This window comes from Mustela nivalis (assembly GCF_964662115.1).
Source record: "Mustela nivalis genome assembly, chromosome: 13".
Taxonomy (NCBI): Eukaryota; Metazoa; Chordata; class Mammalia; order Carnivora; family Mustelidae; genus Mustela; species Mustela nivalis.
Genome location: NC_139032.1, coordinates 16121262 through 16142153, shown reverse-complemented (window position 1 = coordinate 16142153; position 20892 = coordinate 16121262). Strand labels below are relative to the sequence as shown.

At 37.9% G+C, this 20892-nt stretch overlaps 1 long non-coding RNA gene across 1 annotated transcript in view; it reads right to left on the bottom strand.

The window, feature by feature from the left end:
• Positions 1 to 20151, bottom strand: part of LOC309845963 — a 155199-nt gene extending 135048 nt beyond the window's left edge. Inside the window, exon 1 of the long non-coding RNA XR_014301627.1 lies at positions 19995 to 20151. This is a non-coding gene — a long non-coding RNA (uncharacterized lncRNA). The remainder of the gene's footprint in view (positions 1 to 19994) is intronic.
• Between the last annotated feature and the right edge of the window lie 741 nt (positions 20152 to 20892).

The window sequence follows — 20892 nt, the reverse complement described above, 5'->3', positions numbered from 1 at the left end:
GATACTACTCTGCTAGAGCTCTGATTGGCTGCCTCCTGCTCATCATTTAGGTATTGTCTTGAATATCACCGCCTCAGGGAGGTTTTCCCTGAACATGCCTTATAAAGTATTCTTCATATGGATTCTACCCATGCTCATTCTCCTTCATTCAAGCTCTATTCAAGCTCATGCCCCTAGTTTTATAGAATTCAAAGCTTATGCCAACCTAAAATTATTTTTTGCATGTCTACTTTCTCTCATTTACTAGAATATCAGCTGAGAGCAAGAATTTCACATGAATGATTACTATTGTATTTCTAGTATCCAGAATTCTAAGCAGATGTTAAATACTTGCAAAAGAAAACCCATATAATCCAATGTGCAATCACAAATAAAACAATCATCTACTAATATCCCCCATAGACATAAGATTTGCTCAAAATTATCTGATCTCTAGTAAGTATTGCTTGGGGACCTCAGTTAGGCAAGTTGGGCACATTCTTGCCCACACACGACTCTACCTGTTTGTCCAAAATTTGTATTCACTTAAGGTTCTGCTCTGTTTCTTCCCCTCGATTTAATAAAGCATTTTTCAACTTCCTGGAAGTCACTAGAAGGCAAGTATATGGGTTGGGTCCCTCGGACCTGTATTTCTTGATGCAGCCCCAATTGGTTAAATTTTAAATCTACCCTCTTGTTTCTATAATCTCTTGAGCTTTGAATTCTACCTTGAGTTTTTTGCTTACTGGGTCTTCATATAAGCACTTGTTTCTTCCTTTTCTTTCACCTGTTTTTAAAAGTATATCTTAATTTACATGTAATTACACAATCACTATTTTCATATTTAATTTTAATATCCAGAAAATATTATACCATTATGGGAGTGCCCATTGTGTGAATTAAATATCAATACGACGTTGAGGTTTCACGGGCCTGCCAGACTCTAGAATGGATGTCAACAACACTATCCTCTGCTATGAAGACTAAAGCAGCAATTCTAGAAGAAACAGAAACCACCAAAGGGGGGGTTGTCCATTGTTGCAAGGGTTTCAGAGTTTGACCTCAAATGCTGATCTGAGTTCTCACACCTGAAAGAGGCATTAGGCATCTGTGATATTGTGATTTATTATAAGAAATATATATGTTTATATTTGGACTTCTTCCATTGTTCCTGGCACATAGCTCCTAAAACCCTTCTTTGGAATTTCCTAGTGAAGAGAGAAGTTAAAGTGTCTCTTGTTATACAATGAGGTGAGTTCTAGATCCCAAATAAAGCTCAAGGTTGGTTGCCACAAGAAACAACCATGTGATTAGAGGGTTGGAGCTTTCAGTCCCACACCCTTCACCTTTGGGAGGGGAGTGGAGCTAGGGGTTGAGTGAATCGTCAATGGCCTACAGCCGAATCAACTGTACCTAAAAGCAACAAAACCTCCATTAAAAGCCCAAAGATGGGGGTGTCTAGGTGGCTCAGTGGGTTAAAGCCTTTGCCTTCAGCTCTTGTCATGATCCCAGGGTCCTGGGATCAAGCACAGCATCGGGCTCTCTGCTCAGTGTGGAGGCCTGCCTCCCACTCTCTCTCTGCCTGCCTCTCTGCCTACTTGTGATCTCTCTCTGTCAAATAAGGAAAAAAAAAAAAAAAAAAAAAGCCCAAAGGATGGGCTTTGGAGAGCTTCCAGGTTGGTGAACATGGGGAGAGTGGTACTTCTGGATGGAATAGAAGATCAGCACCCCTTCCCATGTACCTTGCCCTATGAAACACTTCCATTTCCTGTTCACGAGTTACATCCTTATAATAAACCATTAATCTAGTAAATGAAATGTTTCTCCGAGTTGTGTAAGCCACTCTAGCAAATTAATCAAACCCAGGAGAGCTGGGTTCCAACTGTTGGAACCTCTGATCTATAGCTGATCCGTCAGAAGCACAGGTGATGACCTGACTTGAGATAGGCATCTTAATCAGAGGGTTAGGGGGCAGTCCTGTAGGACACTGTGTCTGGAAGATTGTGTCATAACTGTGTTAGATTTGTTAAAATGGAAACAGAGATCAATCTCGAAAATTCCCTGAGCAGACAAAGCAAGTTTAGTCATACCAGCAAAGTTTATTTAGCTTATCTTGCAAGGCTAACTTGACCTGAGTCATTTCTTGCTTATGCCTCTGGAAATCATAAGCAAACTTGAACTGTTTCCCAAGGTTGATATAGAGTAACCACTGGCCCATTTTCTATAATTTATATTTTTTAATATTTATTTATTTTTAGAGAGAGAGAGAGCATGTAGGGGGGGAGGGCTAGGAGAGACAGAGTCTCAAGCAGACCCTGTACTGAGTGTGAACCCCATGTGGGGCTTAATCCCAGGAGCCTCAAATCACAACCTAAGCCAAAACCAAAGAGGCAGATTCTCAACCAACTGTAGCACTTAAGTGCCCCCAATTTTGTATCATTTTTAAAAATTCTAATACTATAACCAATCACCTTGACAAACAGTCACTGCCTTCTCACTATATAAGCGGCATTGTAGCAATGTACCTCTGAGCCTCAGCATGTTTGGGTTTGAATTCTCCATATTCATAAACTGCTTTGTTGTTGTTCTTGTTGTAGTTTTGGTGTGTATACAATAATACACAATATTTTTAGTCATTTCTACTTTGGTGACTCATTGGTTTTACCTTTGTTGTTTCTGAACATTTGGCATTCCGTGGTGCCGGAGGGTTCAACAAAGACGACGGACCAAAGACTGAGGGTAGCAAGCAATCAGCTGCTGGTACCCAGAGAGCCCACTGAGGTTGCAGCTTTCTTGCTAAGCCTGGGGTTTGAGAGTAAGTCTCTCTTAGATCTGAGTTCTGCTGCCTTTGGATCCTGGGTTCACCAATTTTACTGTGCACATTTGCTTTCTTTCTGTCAAACCTGTTTGTGGAAGCTTCTTGGTAAACTAACGTATTCTGCTCAAAGTCTTTAATAAAAGACTTTTCAAGCCATCGAGCAGGTAACCTTAGTCTATCTGCCTGAAACATAATTTAGATCTCACTGTTCTTTTGAGTTTTTTATTACTGTACCTGAGACATGGCTAAAATTTTTAAAACAAAAGCTAGAAGATCTCTATTTGTGTCTGTCTGTATGTTTATGTATGTGTGCATGTATATATTATAGATATGTAATATTTTCTACCTCCAGATGGTATTGCCAAAATTAATTGGTAAAGAGCTCTATTTAATTGGCTCAAAGAACATTAAGGATTTATGTAAATCAAGAACAATCTTAGAAATATAGACACTAACTTAAATGTTTTTCAAGTTCACATAATCTGGGATAATCTTTGATAAATAAAAGCTAGTTTAAGTTTGTTGGTTTAATAAAAGCAGGTGTAACCTGAAAATCTGTCAAGAAAAGTATAAGATGACAGCTAGGTATCCGCTGGCTAATCAAGCATAGTTCTTAAAAGCAAGTCATTTAAATAAATATAAATAAGATAAAGGTTTATACTAAGCTAAACTAAATAACAGATAGTCACTGAATATCTAAATCACTTCCAAATAAGATAAGCATTAAATGCTAACCATCAGCCTGTTGTCTCCTTTTTTAGCTTTTTATAGAGAGACAAAAAGATGTGTGGGCCTATGCATAAGCATGTTTTATGCCACATTAAAAATTTTACTCTGAGGAAGAAGAACAGAGATTAGAGAAGGTTATGCAGGTGTTCACTACTCTGCCAGCCTAGGGGCTAGCCAACAGGTGGGAGAACAGAACAGAATTATATGTTAGAGACCTCACTGTTCCATTTTGCAAGGCTAGGAGAGCCCAAGATGCTATGAATTAAGATCCAGGTGGTTAAGACAAAGCCTGATTAGGATGCTAGGAGTTGAAGTCTCTAAGAAAGTAATGAAAATAAAAGGAGGATATTATGGTGATTGATGAGACAAGCCATGCCATTCAACCCCCCATGCAAAGGAAAATTTTAAATAGCAAATACTTCAAAATGCCTAGGAGAAAATTCACATTTTTTTCCTCTGTCCCTTGAAGTTGTAAATCTTATCATGTCTTTGAAATGTAAACACCCCAGGAGATAACCAAAACTTTGCTCACAAAGCCTGAATAAAAAATACACCTTTGTGAACAAAGATAAAACAATTACTATTTCTCTCCACCTGAGCCTGTTGGAATTCAGAAATTCTTATTAAATTTTCTTATTTTTCATGACAATATATGTGCTTGCATAAATTCAGTAAGAATCTGTTCTTGTGGGGCGCCTGGGTGGCTCAGTGGGTTAAAGCCTCTGCCTTCGGCTCAGGTCATGATCCCAGGGTCCTGGGATGGAGCCTCGAATCGGGCTCTCTGCTTACCAGGCAGCCTGCTTCCTCCTCTCTCTCTCTCTCTCTGTCTGCCTCTCTGCCTACTTGTGATCTCTGTCTGTCAAATAAATGAATAAAATCTTAAAAAAAAAAAAAAAAAGAATCTCTTCTTGCAACAGGACACAATTGGACAAGTCCTTGGCTTGGGTTCCTTGCCAAGGGGCTTCTGAAATCCCAATCTGAGACACCTTATAAAAATTTCCAGGAAAGCAGATTTAAGAGATCTATAGGGTCAATCATTGTTCTGGCTGCATTTATGTAAATAATCAGGCCAAATTTATTAAAACTGGACTTAATTTGCAAGCAAGTCAGTCTTAACTGTGGTTACCTTTGATGGAAATGGAGATGCTTATAGAGAGAAAAATTAAATTTTAGTAATACGACTTTGTAGATACCAGATTCTAGTGCTGTTCACTGTCTTTGAGGTTTGGTTTTCTACCTGTAAATTGGGCTGCATCCTGAATTCTTCCAATTTCCCCCAGTATTTGGAAAGAACTCTCCAAATTATCATTTGTAATTTTCTCCCACTATTTTGACTTGGAATCAGTAGGAAGGAAACCAACACTGCGCTTTTTCCAAAATCACGCCTGCTAAAGCTGGACGACTTAGCATAAACTTCAGAGACATTGCCACAACAGCTCATGTGCGGACCATCTTCATGCCCGTTGCTATGCAGCCACTCAGAAAGATCACTAGAGACATTCACTCTGCAAACCAGGACACTCTGATCAATTGCCACCACCTGTCCTCTCTCCATCTAAAAATGCTTAGAACCTGACATCCGCAAATCTTCTCAGCTGGCTGCTCTCCAAGCTCAGACACCAAATTTATAATTTGCTCCAACTATTAATTTCTGCTTTTCTTTCATTTCCATAGAAATACCTCTCATTAAATGATCAGACTGCTCACATCATATGGATATCCTATAGTAAAACCACACCTGCAACATCACCTCTGGAAGGACAACATCCCCATATTCATCTGTCCTAAGTAATCTTGAGGCTGTGTGATTGTTCATACATCATGTTGTGCCTGTGTAAATACCTTTTTAAGAAAGTAAAACCCGTTTGATTTATTTAATTGGTTGAATCTTGGCTCCAGGGAATTTCTGCTCTGGAGAATTTTTCAGTCCTTGGCTCTTGCTCTCCTAGTCAGCATATGAAACTCTGTGGTGTGTTGGATACTCCCAAGGGCATTCGGTGCCTGCTGGCAGCCACTCTCAAGCCAAATGGTATCCATCAGGACCAGACAACTGGATGAAATCAACGAAATCAACAACAACCACATCAATAATGACAATGACTACAGAGCCCTCCGGCCTGATGACTCAACAGGAGAAACAATGAATATGTTGATTCTTCAGCCTGCCTGCATCAGTGGTGGTGACCAAGAATAATGGTTGGTCTAGCCTACTGAGAGCATGACCAGAAAGAGGGAAAATCCCATCAAAAGCAAATGGAGACCATCCTTGAAAATCCCCTGAGCAGAAGAGGAAACCAGTTTAGTCATACAAGTAAAGTTGAACACCGCCCATTTTGCATGGCTAACTTGACTTGGGTCATGTCTTGCTTATATCTCAAAATTGTAAGCAAAACTTGAACTGTTTCCCAATGCTGATACAGAGTAACCACTGCCCAATTCCATATTATTTCAGAAAATTCTAGGGGCACCTGGCTGGCTCAGCCAGTGGATCATGCAACTCTTGAATTCAGTTAGAGCCCCAAGTTGGGTATAGCAATTGCTTAATAAAAACAAAAATGGGGCACCTGGGTGGCTCAGCTGGTTGGGTGACCGCCTTCAGCTCAGGTCATGATCCCAGAGTCCTGGGATCGAGTCCCACATTGGGCTCCCAGCTACATGGGGAGTCTGCTTCTCCCTCTGACATCCCCTCTCATGCTCTCTCACTCTATCTCTCTCTCTCTCTCAAATAAATAAATAAAATAAAATTTTAAAAAATGCTTTTAAGAAAATTCTAATATTATAACCAATCACTGTGAAGAATAAACAGTCAATGCCTTTTCAATACAAAAGCTGCTTTATAGCAATATACTCCTGAGCTTTATGCTGTTATAAATTATCTTTCAGTGTGTATACAATAAAATATTACTAATTGCTACATTGATGATTCATTGATTTTCCTTTGACAAATTTTAGGACACCTGGTTTATGCTGGAGACTTGCTGAGTGTCAGAACTCCCAGAAAACCCACACATTGAAATTGGTGACCAAAATCCATAGCATGCAACAATGATTGATTAAACAACAACAACAACACTCCAGGAGTCCTTAGAACATGGAAAGGAAACCAAGGGAAAAGATACAGGACGCTCGGCTAAATTGGTGGGTTAAGTTCGCTGTGTCATTGTAATGTGAGTATTAAATAAAATATTGTCTTCTTTGTGGTCACTGGCAGATAAGATAAAGATTTTAGGACTTCCTTTATATTTAGTAACAAAGTATATTTTTGATCAAAAACGAGGACATGGGAGAAGTAACTCTTAGTGAATGAATGAATTACCTTCCTGAAAATTATTGTATATACTGAAAATACATAAAATAAGAATAATAAAAACATCCTTGAGTCGTAGAAACATCTCTTGGTGAGAAGAAGCCCATACTTCTCCCTTTCCTCTCACCCCATTGATCTTTAAACCCAAGTTCTCAGTAGGCTTACAGTGAGATTTCCTAAGTCTGAAAACTCCGGGATCCGTAGTATATTAAGAACTCTTGAACACTGCCTTGCCCCTGTTATGCATTATTCTCTCAGACATTAATTTACTCCCATTGTTTTTGAAATGCTCATTATGTCATCCTTTGTTGAAATCATTTAACCCTTCTCAAATGTGGGATTTTCGAGCTCTTTCTATATGCTATCTTTCCCATTCCTATTTCCATGTTGTTTCACTTACTTTTAAATTTTTAACTATTATTTTTCCATATGGAAATAACAAAGTACAAACATGCAGAAACACAGCCCCAGCTGTGCTGACTATAACATACTCTGCCATGAACATAATTTGGAATAAGAAACTTCAATATTTGTGAGCCATAAACTGGCACTGTGTTCCCTATTTTTGAAGTCAATTTTTTGCAACACGCATACATTTGAAGATGTCCGATATAGAGAATTAGAACATCTTCAGTATGAATAAATTACAAATAGATTGAAAACAAGTCATGGGGAGGCAGGATCAGGAAGATTAGCAGGGTTGCAACAATGCACCGAAAGCACAGTAGAAGAGCTCAGTTTAGGTAGTTGGTTAAATGATTATATTTTTATGACAAGTGACAGATACCCATAAGACTTTCTTGAGCTGGCAAAAAGCTGGCAAAATAAAGCTTAGTGTATAAAAAGAGATTATATTCCATTCCATAGAACAGATAGTCGAAGGTTATGGTGATATAGAAGCATATGGGTTTATTTTCCTTTCATATAAAAGGAACTTAAAGGTAGGCTCTCCAGGGGTCTCCAAAGGACCCATCAGAGACCTAAGTTTTACCTCTCTTTCTAATCTACCATGTTTGGAACTGGCGCCTACCCTAAATGTTACCTCATGCTCCAAGATAGCTGCCAGAATGCCAGTTATCACAACTACATTCCAGGCAGCTGATAGAAAAGGGTAAGGGTGAAAGGACATGAGTCTTTGAAGACATTTCTCAGAAATCTTCAGCTTATGTTTCATTGGCCCAGGTAAAAAATATTGTGGTTGTTCTTACTGTTTTCCCCAGCTGCCTAGGAAGAAAAGGAGAAATGAATATTGGGTATGCAGTTGGCTCTCTGCTGAGTTAGAAATGGTAAATAAATGACAAAGTACACTAACTATGATAGACTTGTGGAACTGATTTTTACAGGTGGAAATGCAAATGTTACAGTAATTTCAGTAAGGTATTATCTATTCTCTGAATTACCTATAAATATGTTTTGATTTGCAGGCAATTGGAAAATTACATTCCAAGAAGCCTTTTAAAGCTAATTATTGTCAATAAGCCAAGAAAATTGTTTGAACATATTTTTAGATCTTTAACTCTGAGTTGCTCGCTAAGAATATTATTAAAACAGTTAAATATAATCAGGATAACATTTTGTTTCTTTACTGGTTTACTGAAGAAGAAAAGAATTTTAAAAGCAGAATCAAATCTATAGATACAGAGAACTGATGGTTGCCTGAAGGGAGGGGGTGGGGATGGGTAAAATAGGTGAAGGGGAGTGGAACATACAGACTTCCAGTTACGGAATGAATAAGTCACGGGAACAAAAGATACAGCATAGGGAATAGAGTCATTGATCTTGCCATAGCATTGTATGGTGACAGATGGTATCTACACCCATGGTGAGCACAGCATAACATAGAGAGAAGCTGAATCACTATGTTGTACACCTGAAAATAATGTAACATTGTGTCTCAACTATACTCCAAAAGAAGAGCTTTGTTTGTTTTTAATCTATGAGTTCTTACTTGCACAACTTTCAGGCGACAAAAATCAATGTTGATGGGATATTTGCCCAGGGTCCGAGGCCATCCTCCTACATGAGACAAAATGCAAATAATGTCCCTAATTAAAGCAGGATGAAAAGTAAATACACATACACACTGGAACTTATACATTCAAACAAGGGTCATCATTCAAAATAAATCTAAAAAGGTGCACAATTCCTTCTAGTCGTACATACGTATTATTTTCAAGGTTTTTGCCCCTCTTTTCTTCCGGGCGGTTGAGGCAGAGAGGAAGGCAGGGCAGGCCACTGTCTCAGTGGTTGCTATGAGCTTCATGGAGACTTCTGGCCCAAGACTGGTTATCTAACGTGATTAATGACATATCCATTAGAACTAGCTCCAAATTACTTTTCATTGTTTCTACTAAAGATGTGCCACCATTGAGGACCCTGACCTGGACAAATTAAGGCAAATCAAGTCACCTTATCAGTATTTGTTTCTTCATCTGAAAAATGATGAAGGGGGATTAGACAGATGATCTCTAGGTCCCATTTAAAAATGACATTCTAAGACTGTAATCTCCTGTGCTAACCTAATTCTACTTAGATCCTACACCTTGAAAATGTAGAATTCATTATTTTAAAATCTTAACTCCTTTGATTTCAATAAAAAACATAAATTACCAAAATCTCACATTCATATCATAACAACACATATGTATATACATACATCTTATGTATGTGCATATGTGTGTGTATAACATAAGTGATTATACATTTATATTTAAAATACATGGGAAATAAGAAATATCTACTAGTCAAAACACAAGTTAATGTGGTCAGTTTATGTTACTTTGTTGTTATATTCTCTCAAATCAAGACCTCTAAGAGATAAAGTAGGGAAGTAAATTAACATGTGTTAAAAATTTCCTAAGAATGATGGGGTGCCTGGGTGGCTCAGTAGGTTAAAGCCTCTGCCTTCAGCTCAGGTCATGATCGCAGGGGCCTGGGATCGAGCCCCACATCAGACTCTCTGCTCAGCAGGGACCCTGCTTCCCCCTCTCTCTCTGCCTGCCTCTCAGCCTATTTGTGATCTCTCTCTCAATCTGTGTCAAATAAATAAATAATAAAATCTTTTTTAAAATTTCCTAAGAACAAGTATTCTGTTGTTTTAGGGTAGAATGTTTTCTGTATATCTATGAGGTCCATCTGGTCCAATGTATCATTCAATGTTCTTGTTTCTTTATTGATTTTCTGCTTGGATCATCTGTCTATTACTGAGTGAGAGTGGTGCGTTAAGATCCCCTACTATTAATGTATTCATATCAATATGACACTTTATCTTGATTAACAGTTTTCTTATGTAGCTGGCTGCTCCTGTATTGGGGGCATAAATATTTACAATTATTAGATCTTCTTGGTGGATAGATCCTTTAAGAATGATGTAGTGTCCTTCTTTATCTCTGACTACTCATTCTTCTCGAGTGCACATGGAACTTTCTCCAGAATAGACCACATACTTGTCACAAATCAGGATTCAACCAATACCAAAAGACTGAGATTATTCCCTGCATATTCTCAGACCACAATGCTTTGAAACTGGAGCTCAACTACAAGAAAAAGTTTGGAAGGAATTCAAACACCTGGAAGATAAAGACTACCTTGCTTAAGAATGTTTAGATCAACCAGGAAATCAAAGAAGAACTTAAACAATTCATGGAAACCAATAAGAATGAATATGCTTCGGTCCAAAACCTATGGGATACAGCAAAGGCGGTCCTAAGGGGGAAAGACATAGCCATCCAAGCCTCCCTTAAAAAACAAACAAACAAACAAACAAAATAAAATGAAAAATCCAGAATACATCAGCTGTCTTTACTTCTTGAAGAATTGGAGAATCAACAGCAAATTAAGCCAATCGCCCCACATAAGAAGGGAAATAATCAAGATTAGAGCAGAGATCAATGAGATAGAAACTAGAAATACAGTAGAGCACATCAACGAAACTAGAAGCTAGTTTTTTGAAAGAATAAATAAGATCAATAAACCACTGGCCAAACTAATCCAAAATAAAAGAGAGAGGACCCAAATTAGTAAAATTATGAATAAAAAGGGAGAGATCACAATTAACACCAAGAAACAATCAACAGAAATTATTACCGACAGTTATATGCCAATAAGTTAAGCAACCTAGATGAAATGGATGTATTCCTGGAAACTATAAACTTCCAAAACTGAATCAAGAAGAAATTGATAACCTGAATAGACCAAGATCTAGTAACAAGATTGAAGCAGGGATCAAAAACCTCCCAAAAAACAAGAGCCTGGACTGGACCAATTCCCTGGGGAATTCTACCAAACATTCAAAGAAGAAATAGTATCTATTCTCCTGAAGCTATTTTAAAAAATTGAAGCAGAAGGAAAACATCCAGACTCTCTTTATGAAGCCAGCATTACCCTGATCCCCAAAACAGGCAAAGACCCCACCAAAAAGGAGAATTTCAGACCAATATCCCTGATGAACAAGGATGCCAAGATTCTCAACAAGATCCTAGCTAACAGGATCCAACAGGACATTAAAAAGATTATCCACCATGACCAGGTGGGATTTACCCATGAGAGGCAAGTGTGGTTCAACATTCACAGATCAATAAATGTGATAGAACAAATCAATAAGAGAAGAGAGAAGAACCACATGGTCCTCTCAATTGATGCAGAAAAAGCATTTGACAAGATATAGCATCTGTTTCTGATTAAAACAATTCAAAGTATAGGGATAGAAGGAACATTTCTCAACTTCATAAAATCTATCTATGAAAAACCCACAGTGAATATCATGCTCAATGAGGAAAAGCTGACAGCATTCCCTTTGAGATCAGGAACACAACAAGGAGGCCCACTCTCCACTCTTGTTCAACATAGTGATGAGGGAGCAGGAGGCTGGCTGAGGACAAAGCAAGAGCTGGCGCCTTGCACCCCCCCCCCCCATCCACTCCCCTCCATATGTGTAGCATTGCTCAGGCACTCCTGACTGCCATAAAATGAGACTTCATCAATAGTATTAGAAGTCTTAGCAACAGCCATCAGACAACAAAGAGAAATAAAAGATATTCGAATTGGCAGTGAAGAAGTCAAACTCTCTCTGTTCGCAGATGACATGATACTTTATATGGAAAACATAAAAGACTCCATCCCCAAACTACTAGAACTCATACAGCAATTCAGTAATGTGGGAGGATACAAAATCCCACAGTAATGTGGGAGGATAAAAAATGTAATCAGTTGCTTTCTTATACACTAACAATGAAAATATGGAGAGGGAAATTAGAGAATCAATTCCATTTTCTATAGCACCAGGAACCATAAAATACTGGGAATAAACCTAACCAAAGAGCTAAAGGATCTGTACTCAAGGAACTACAGAACACTCATGAAAGAAATTGAAGAAGACACAAAAAGATGAAAGACCATTCCATGCTCATGGGTCAGAAGAATAAATATTGTTAAAATGTCTGTTCTGCCTAGAACAATCTATACTTTCAATGCCATTCTGATCAAAATTCCACTGGCATTTTTCAAAGAGCTAGAATAAACAATCCTATACTTTGCATGGAACCAGAAGAGATCCCAAAGTGCGAAGGAAATGCTGAAAAAGAAAAACAAAACTGGGGACATCACATTGCCTGATTTCAAGCTTTACTACAAAGCTGTGATCACCAAGACAGCATGGTGTGGGCTCAAAAACAGACACATAGACCAGTGGAACAGAGTAGAGAGTCCAGATATGGACCCTCAACTCTATGGTCAAATAATCTTTGACAAAGTAGGAAAAAATATACAGTGGAAAAAAGACAGTCTCCTCAATAAGTGGTGCTGGGAAAACTGGACAGCTATCTATAGAAGAATGAGACCTGACCATTCTCTTACACCGTACACAAAGATAAACTCAAAATGGATAAAAGACCTCAATGTGAGGCAGGAATCCATCAGAATCCTAGAGGAGAACATAGGCAGTAACTTCTTCAACATCGGCCATAGCAACTTCTTTTAAGACACGTCTCCAAAGGCAAAGGAAACAAAAGCAAAAGTGAACTTTTGGGACTTCATCAAAATCAAAAGCTTTTGCACAGCAAAGGAAACAGTCAACAAAACAAAGAGGCAGCCCACGAAATGGGAGAAGATATTCACAAATGACAGTATAGACAAAGGGCTGATATCCAAGATCTATAAAGAACTCCCCAAACTCAACACACACAAAACAGATAATCATGTCAAAAAATGGACAGAAGACATGAACAGACACTTCTCCAAGGAAGACATACAAACGGCTAACAGATACATGAAAAAATGTTCATCATCATTAGCCATCAGGGAGATTCAAATCAAAACAACATTGAGATATCGCCTTACACCAGTCAGAATGGCCAAAATCAACAAGACAACATGTGTTGGAGAGGATGTGGAGAAAGGGGAACCCTCTTAACACTGTTGGTGGGAATGCAAGTTGGTACAGCCACTTCAGAAAATCATGTGGAGATTCCTTAAGAAATTAAAAATAGAGCTTCCCTATGACCCTGAAATTGAACTACTGGGTATTTACCCCAAAGATACAGATGTAGTGAAAAAAAAAGCCATCTGTACCCCAATGTTCATAGCAGCAATGGCCACGGTCACCAAACTGTGGAAAGAACCAAGATGCCCTTCAAAAGACGAATAGATAAAGAAGATTTGATCCATATATACAATGGAGTATTGTGCCTCCATCAGAAAGGATGAAAACCCAACTTTTATATCAACATGGATGGGACTGGAAGAGATTATGCTCAGTGAAGTAAATGCAGCAGAGAGAGTCAATTATCACATGGTTTTGCTTACTTGTGAAACATAAGAAGTAACATGGAGGACATGGGGAGATAGAGAGAAGTGGGTTGGGGGATATCAGAGGGGGAGACGGACCATGAGAGACTGTGGATTCTGAGAAACAAACTGAGGGTTATGGAGGGGAGAGGGGTTGGGGGTTTGGTAGGCCTGGTGGTGGGTATTAAGGAGGGCATGTATTGCATGGAGCACTGGGTGTGGTGCATAAATAATGAATTCTGGAACACTGAAAAGAAATTTTAAAAAATAAATAAAAAATTTAAAAAATTTTCCTAATAGTTAGGCAATGGCTAACAACCGTTGTTTGTTAATCACCATGATCTACAAAGGCTCCTGGAGTCATGAAGTCTACTAATTACTTCCCAAACAAAACAAAAATTTTTAAAGCAACTTTTAAACACCACCTAGCTTTAACCAACCCACTACTGACTCTGTTCCACTTAATTTTCCCTTTAGTTTACTCTGCATTTCAACACCTCAATAGGCACACCTAATTTCCAGAGTTTTGTGGGTATCAAGTATCAGCAAACAGCTTTCACTCTGCTATGGGACTTCCTACCACGCTTTATCTGAAGAGACACTAAGTGTATACAAATACAAATATAAATTCTAAGCTCTTATGTTCCAAGTATTTCTTTGCCTATTTTCATTAAATTACAAAGTTCATAAGCACAGATATGTCAGCTAACCAAGTCTGTAGGACAGGGTGCTCCCCTGTTACTCCAGCTCAAAGCAGTATATTTTGAACATAAAATCTTTGATACTTGAGATAAGTATTAAATTTACCTGAAAGGTTTCAATTTTAAACCAAATCAGTGTTTCATTTCTCACTTGCTGGATTTTTCTAACTGTTTACCGATGAAAAGAACGCTGTGTGCACCGAACCATTCAATCCATTTTGGTCGGATGTATGATATTTTCCTTTCTAACAAAAGTGCCTGTAAGACCCAGGGCTGCCCCATGCTGTTTTTTTCTTTAATGTAAATTACCGCTGTGGACTGCCACTTACAAAGTTCAGTCAATAGATAAATTTCCTATGTCCCCTCCAGTCTTTCTGAGGGTAATTTCTCCAATCTAGCAAAAGCAGCTAGCTATAAATGAGATTTCTACCTTTAAAACAAAACAAAACATACAAACAAGCTGATTTACACTGAAAACAATGGAACTCTTAGGGAATTATGGGCAGCTGAGCTGATGGCTCTAGGAGGAAACTGTTGTGGGTACAATGTTGCCCACAGCCAGTTTTTTCATATCTCTGAATTCCTGCTTGTGATGGTAAAGGAGGAACAAAGAGGAAAAAAGATGGAGAAATATTGTATTGCTATATAACCACAGATCAGAAGAAGGGAAAGATGTCAATGAGTCTAATAAGACATAAGCAAACAAATATTTATCTGAGCCTTGAGGAAATGTGCAAAAAACAATTAATAAACAGAAAACTAAAAACTAAAAAACAAACAAACAAAAAAACACCCAGCACATGGAATCGTCAGAAATTCATATCCTGGTGAAAGCAAACATTAGCTGTTTGCAATACTAAGAAGATCCACTTGCCCTGTCCATGTCTCGGAAATTCTTAGGACAGCAGCATCCATAATACAACTGAGAATCTTTAGAAGCGTGCTCGGCTCATCATTGACAATTATGATGCCCAATTCTGCATTTTAGGAGATATTATGATGTTTTTCTAATATACTTGCACATCTCAGAAATATCTTTTCAATGACAATATCTTAAAGTTCATGAAAGCAAAACAAAAAACAAACAAAAAAAACCCCCTAATGATTAAAAACCAAAAAAGAGACATTTGCAAAATTTTGCAAGAATTTGCAATTTTTGTTTGCAAATGATTGTCTACAACAGCTCTTGGTAATTTCCCCTCCCACAATAAAAGGAAAGGTCAGAAAAAAAAAAGCTACCTTTGAACACCCCGTAGCTAGGACCTACACGCTGTCCCTTGTTGCGTTTAAGTTTCCTTCCTAAGGCATAGCATTAATCTGAAGAACTCAACTGGGGTAACACAAATACCCCTTTTTGGCTCTGAGGAAATGTGTGAATCTATGCCCCTCCCCAAGTTTAGGATTAACACAGACCACAAAAAAAGTGAATTGGGAGAGGACTTGAGAGGGAAAGATATAGAGACAGATGGTGTGATGGGTTGAATTGTGTCTCCCCTCACTCTCAAATTCGTAGGCTGAAACCTTAAGCCTGAATGTGACTGTATTTGATATAGAGCTTTGAAGGAGGTAATTAGGCTTAAATGAGGTCATGGTGGGGCCTGAATCCAATAAGGCCCCGTCCTTCTAAGAAGAAGGGTGCAGTGCTGCAGAGGCACAGAGGAGGCTATGTGAACACAAAAAAAGATGGCCATCTGCCAGCCAAAGGAAGAGCCCTGAGGAGAAACCCACCCTGCCAGCACCTTGATCTTGAACTTTCAAGCCTCAGAATCGTGAGAAAATGCATTTTCTGTTGGTTAAGCCAGTGTGGTATTTTGTTATGGCAGCCCTAGCAGACTAATGCATATAAGGGGGGAAAAAATGAACAAGCACAAAGAGAGGGGGAAAATAGCGTGCATTTTTTTTTTAAATGACTGAATTTGTTACAGTAAATAGGAATGGGTATAAATCGAAGATAGATTTTTGACCATGCTCTGAAAAGTTGGGCTTCTTAAAGAAGATTGATCAGAAAGCCTGAGGACCAGAAGGCTTTCCTCGTTCCCATGCCTGTAATGCAAAGAAGCTAATAACTTCCTACCCCTAAAAACACTCTGAGATGTAAGGACAGAATATTCCAGTGAAGACAATCTGCTTTTCGCTCTCTTCCCGCTGTTGAAACTCTTGCCGCAGTTCGGGAAGTCTTGGCGGCTCATGCTCGTAGAAATGGCCTGAAGCTTGTCAATTCATTGTTTAAATCACTGGACACCTATTGGGAGGTAATAGAACCTGACAAATTGATGGGCTCTAATAAAGCCTAGCTCTAGAAATAAAATGGATTTAATTATCAGTCAAGTGTGTATGGTTCAGATGAGGTATGTTCAAGCTATTCTAAAGGATTTCAGGAGAGTGTCAGAAGTCATTTTCTCAGAGAAACGGTGTTACTAATTTGGGTTTCATACTTAGTGTGATTGTAATATTCTTGTTTATAACTCTATATCCACTTTCTGTGCTATGGGGGCCATGTCCTGTTTATCTTTCCCCTGTCCTCCCAAGGTCCCAATACCTCACTTGTTCACAGCAGCTGTACATGCTTTTTTATTCAAACTTGACTCAATTAAAGTTTGTGAAGTGAGACAGTCTATCAATCAATCAATCATATTTAATGAGAACATCTCTGTGACAGTGCGTACACCTGAGCCTTCCTTTCCTTCCAGCCAAAGGTGAGTTCCTTGGCAGTTCTGGGATGATCTGTTTAGCAAGCACAAGGATCAAGGGGGCATTCGCATGTGACTGATGCTTATGGGTTCGCATAGACTCATTAGCCCATCATTTAACGGTGATATGATTTCTTCCTGCCATTCACTTAGAGTAGCTTGTTTAAGTTTTCCCTTTTATTTCTTTTACTTTTACAGTGCAGATGCAGATTCCCATTTGAGATGTTTTAGTATCTAATTATTTATAAACTTCTGATGTGCAGATCCTGGAGCCAAGCCTGCTAGAGGTAGATGAAGATTCATCACACGACCCTAGGCAATGTCACTTACAAAATTTTCCATGTGACATTTACATGAAACAGCCAGATTTTTAAAATGCTAGTCACTCTTTCTATAATCAATTTTTGGGACTGGTTTATATTTGAGACACACGGCAGTATTTAATAATGAAAAATAAGATTCACCTGATTCCTCTGAAATGAATTAGCCTATTTGTCAAGTTACTTTATTTCTGACGATTAACATAACTTTCTTAGATTTTTTTTATTACATGCATGTACTTTTGATAGTAAATGTGTATTTACTAAATGTGTATTAAGATAACTTTTCAAAAAAAAAAAGATAACTTTTCTGCTATCCTATAATCCAGTAATCACACGAGCGGATATTTACCGCCAAAATACAAACATACTAATTCAAAGTGATACACACACCACTATGTTTATTGCAGCATTATTTACAATAGCCAAATTAAGGAAGCAGCCCATATCCATTGATAGATGGATAGATGGATAAAGAAGATGTAAGATAGGTACAGATCTAGATACAGATATGATGGAATGTTATTCAGCCATTAGAAGGAATGAAATCTTGCTATGAACGATGACATGGATGGAGCTACAAAGTATTATACTAAGTGAAATAAGTCAGTCAGGGAAAAACAAATACCATTTGATTTCACTCATATGCGGAATTTAAGAAACAAAACAAACAAGCAAAGGAGAAAAAGAGAGCAAGAGAGACAAACCAAGAAACAGACTCTATAACTATAGATGAACAAACAGATGTTATCAGAGAAGTGGTGGGTGGGGGTTGGGGGAAAGAAGTGATGGGGATTAAAGAGGACACTTACTATGATGAGCACTGGGTAATGCACAGAATTGTTGAATCGCTATATTGTACACATGAAACTAACACTGTATGTTGACTACACTGGAATGAAAATTCAAAACTTAATAAAACAATAACTTGTCTGTTTTTTAATGTTATACGCATACATTTTATAATGATATATATAATTAAGTTGAAAAAAAAGTCAAATAGTACAGAAAGTAAAGATTTTCTGAAATGCTACCATTTAAGTTCCCAATCCCAGACACATTACCCAATCCTTCTACCAATGAGATCAACAATCTGTATGTATTTTCCATATATTTCTCCCTGTTCATAAAACCATTAAATAACATGATGGTAATGAGGAGTGGCATTTTTGTTGTTGTTGTTTCATGAAAATGGGGTCATAGTATACATACTTCCCTCCCCTTATTTTTTTTACGTGATGATATATCCTGAAAATCCCTTCAAACTGACTACTAAAAATCTCATTCCTTTTAGTGGCTATATAGTATTCCCTGGTATGGATCAGCACATTTAATTTTTCTTTCCCTGATAAATTTCATTTTTTTCTAATTTTTTAGCACTGCAAACAATGCACACTAAATAATATGCACACATAGCCTTACATATATTGGTGTTTTTATTCCCAAGATTGGTATGTGTTTTTAATTTCAGTAGATGGTTTTATAAATCTAATTCTCAAGCATATGAGGACATAAATCTAGGTCTCTGTTTTAATGATTTGTTTTTTTATATCTATGCTATTACCACAAGGTTTAATTCCATGAATTTATAGTATGTTTGTACATTTAATTTTTTTAAAAGATTTTATTTATTTAACAGAGAGAAAGAGATCACAAGTAGTCAGAGAGGCAGGCAGAGAGGGAGGGAGCGGGAATCAGGCCCCCTGCTGAGCAGAGAGCCTTATGTGGGGCTTGATCCCAGGACCCTGTGATCACGATCTGAGATCACGATCTCAGTGGGTTAAGCCTCTGCTTAACCCACTGAGCCACCCAGGTGACCCTGTACATTTAATTTTTAATCAAATATTCAGAAATTTAATGAGGCAAGTATTAGTCTACCATTCTTTTTCATACATTTCTTGGCTAGTCCAACATTTTTAATCTCCCAAATAATTTTTAACATGCTAATATCTTATTTCAACAAACTACAAATGAAAAATAAGATTCACCTGATTCCTCTGAAATGAATTAGCCTATTTGTCAACATTTTTAATCTCCCAAATAATTTTTAACATGCTAATATCTTATTTCAACAAACTACAAATGAAAAATAAGATTCACCTGATTCCTCTGAAATGAATTAGCCTATTTGTCAAGTTACTTTATTTCTGACGATTAACATAACTTTCTTATCCATAGGTATCCTAATGAAATTCCACCTAACCCACTTATTTTATAAAATATTTAATATTAATTAAATATGTGCAAGAACATATAATTTTTTTCCAAGTGACCACATCTTGTCTATGTCCTTAAATAAGATTTTACAGCTTTCTTCATTTAGATCCCATACTTCTCTTGCTAAGTTTTTATCTAAGTATCACATAGCTCTCAACATAGTTCTTATATTTAGAAATAGCACCTGTTTTCATAAAGCTAGGTCATCATCATTATAAACTTCTAAGAATTTTCAATATCCTGCATAAGTAAAATTTCCCCCAAAAGTGGGGTTGCCAAATGTTCTGGTTATCAATTACTGTTGTGCAAATTATATCAAAATACAGTAGCTTTAAACAAGTACCATTCTATCTTTTCTCATGATTTTGTGGGTCAGAAATTCTGGAGGGGCTGAGTTGGCCTATTCTCCTGTTCTAGTGGTGTCCAGTAGCATTCTGTAGTGACACTCACCTGAAAACAGGACTGATTTGAAGGGTCTATGCAGGTTTCACTCACAAACTTCTTATTTTGACAAGGCTGGCCATCAGGCAGGTCTCAGCTAGGCGTTCTCCCTCTCTCTGTATTTGCAGAGCCTCTCCACGTGGTCTCTCCAGAAGGATAGCTGAACTTCATACGTGATGATCCGGGTCTGCAAGAGACAAGGATGGAAGATTCCAGTCCTCTTAGAGTAGTCTCCAAACTAGCACCAAACTTCACATCTGTGACATTCTACTGGCCAGTCCAGGTTCAAGGAAAAAGTAAGCAAACCGTACCTCTCAGTGGAAAAGACGTCAAAGAAGTTCTGACCATCCTTAATTCACCACACTAACCTTCTATTTTTCCAAATAAACAAAAAGCAAAATGACTAAGAGATCTAGAATCATCAGTCCTGCTTTAAGAATATTCTGGTGAGGTGAGGAAGGGATGCTTAGATTTCAGTTGCCAAATTTCTTAGTCCCAAATTTCTCCTGTAACCTCAAACCTGATGAACATTTTTGTTAGCCATGTAGAAATAAAACCAAAATAAGGTAGCCAATTCAGGCTCCTTCCCAGATAAGTACCTTTGTGGCTTTTGTGATAACCTGATTCTTTCCTGACTGCCAGTACCATGTGCTAGCGCAATACAAAATAAGAATTCAGCACAGGACAAAACCCTACTTCTAGATCCACCTTAATACTTGTGTCCAGAAGAAGACATCTGTAGACTCTACCACTGCTGCCTCCTATTTTTGCCTACTGAACACAGCTACAGGGCCTGGAGAAAGGATGGTGATTCCTAACACAACAAACACAAATTAAACAGAAATAAACTCAAATAATCACTAGAATGTCTCTAGGGTAACCAAGATCATGTGGCTGTAACTACATG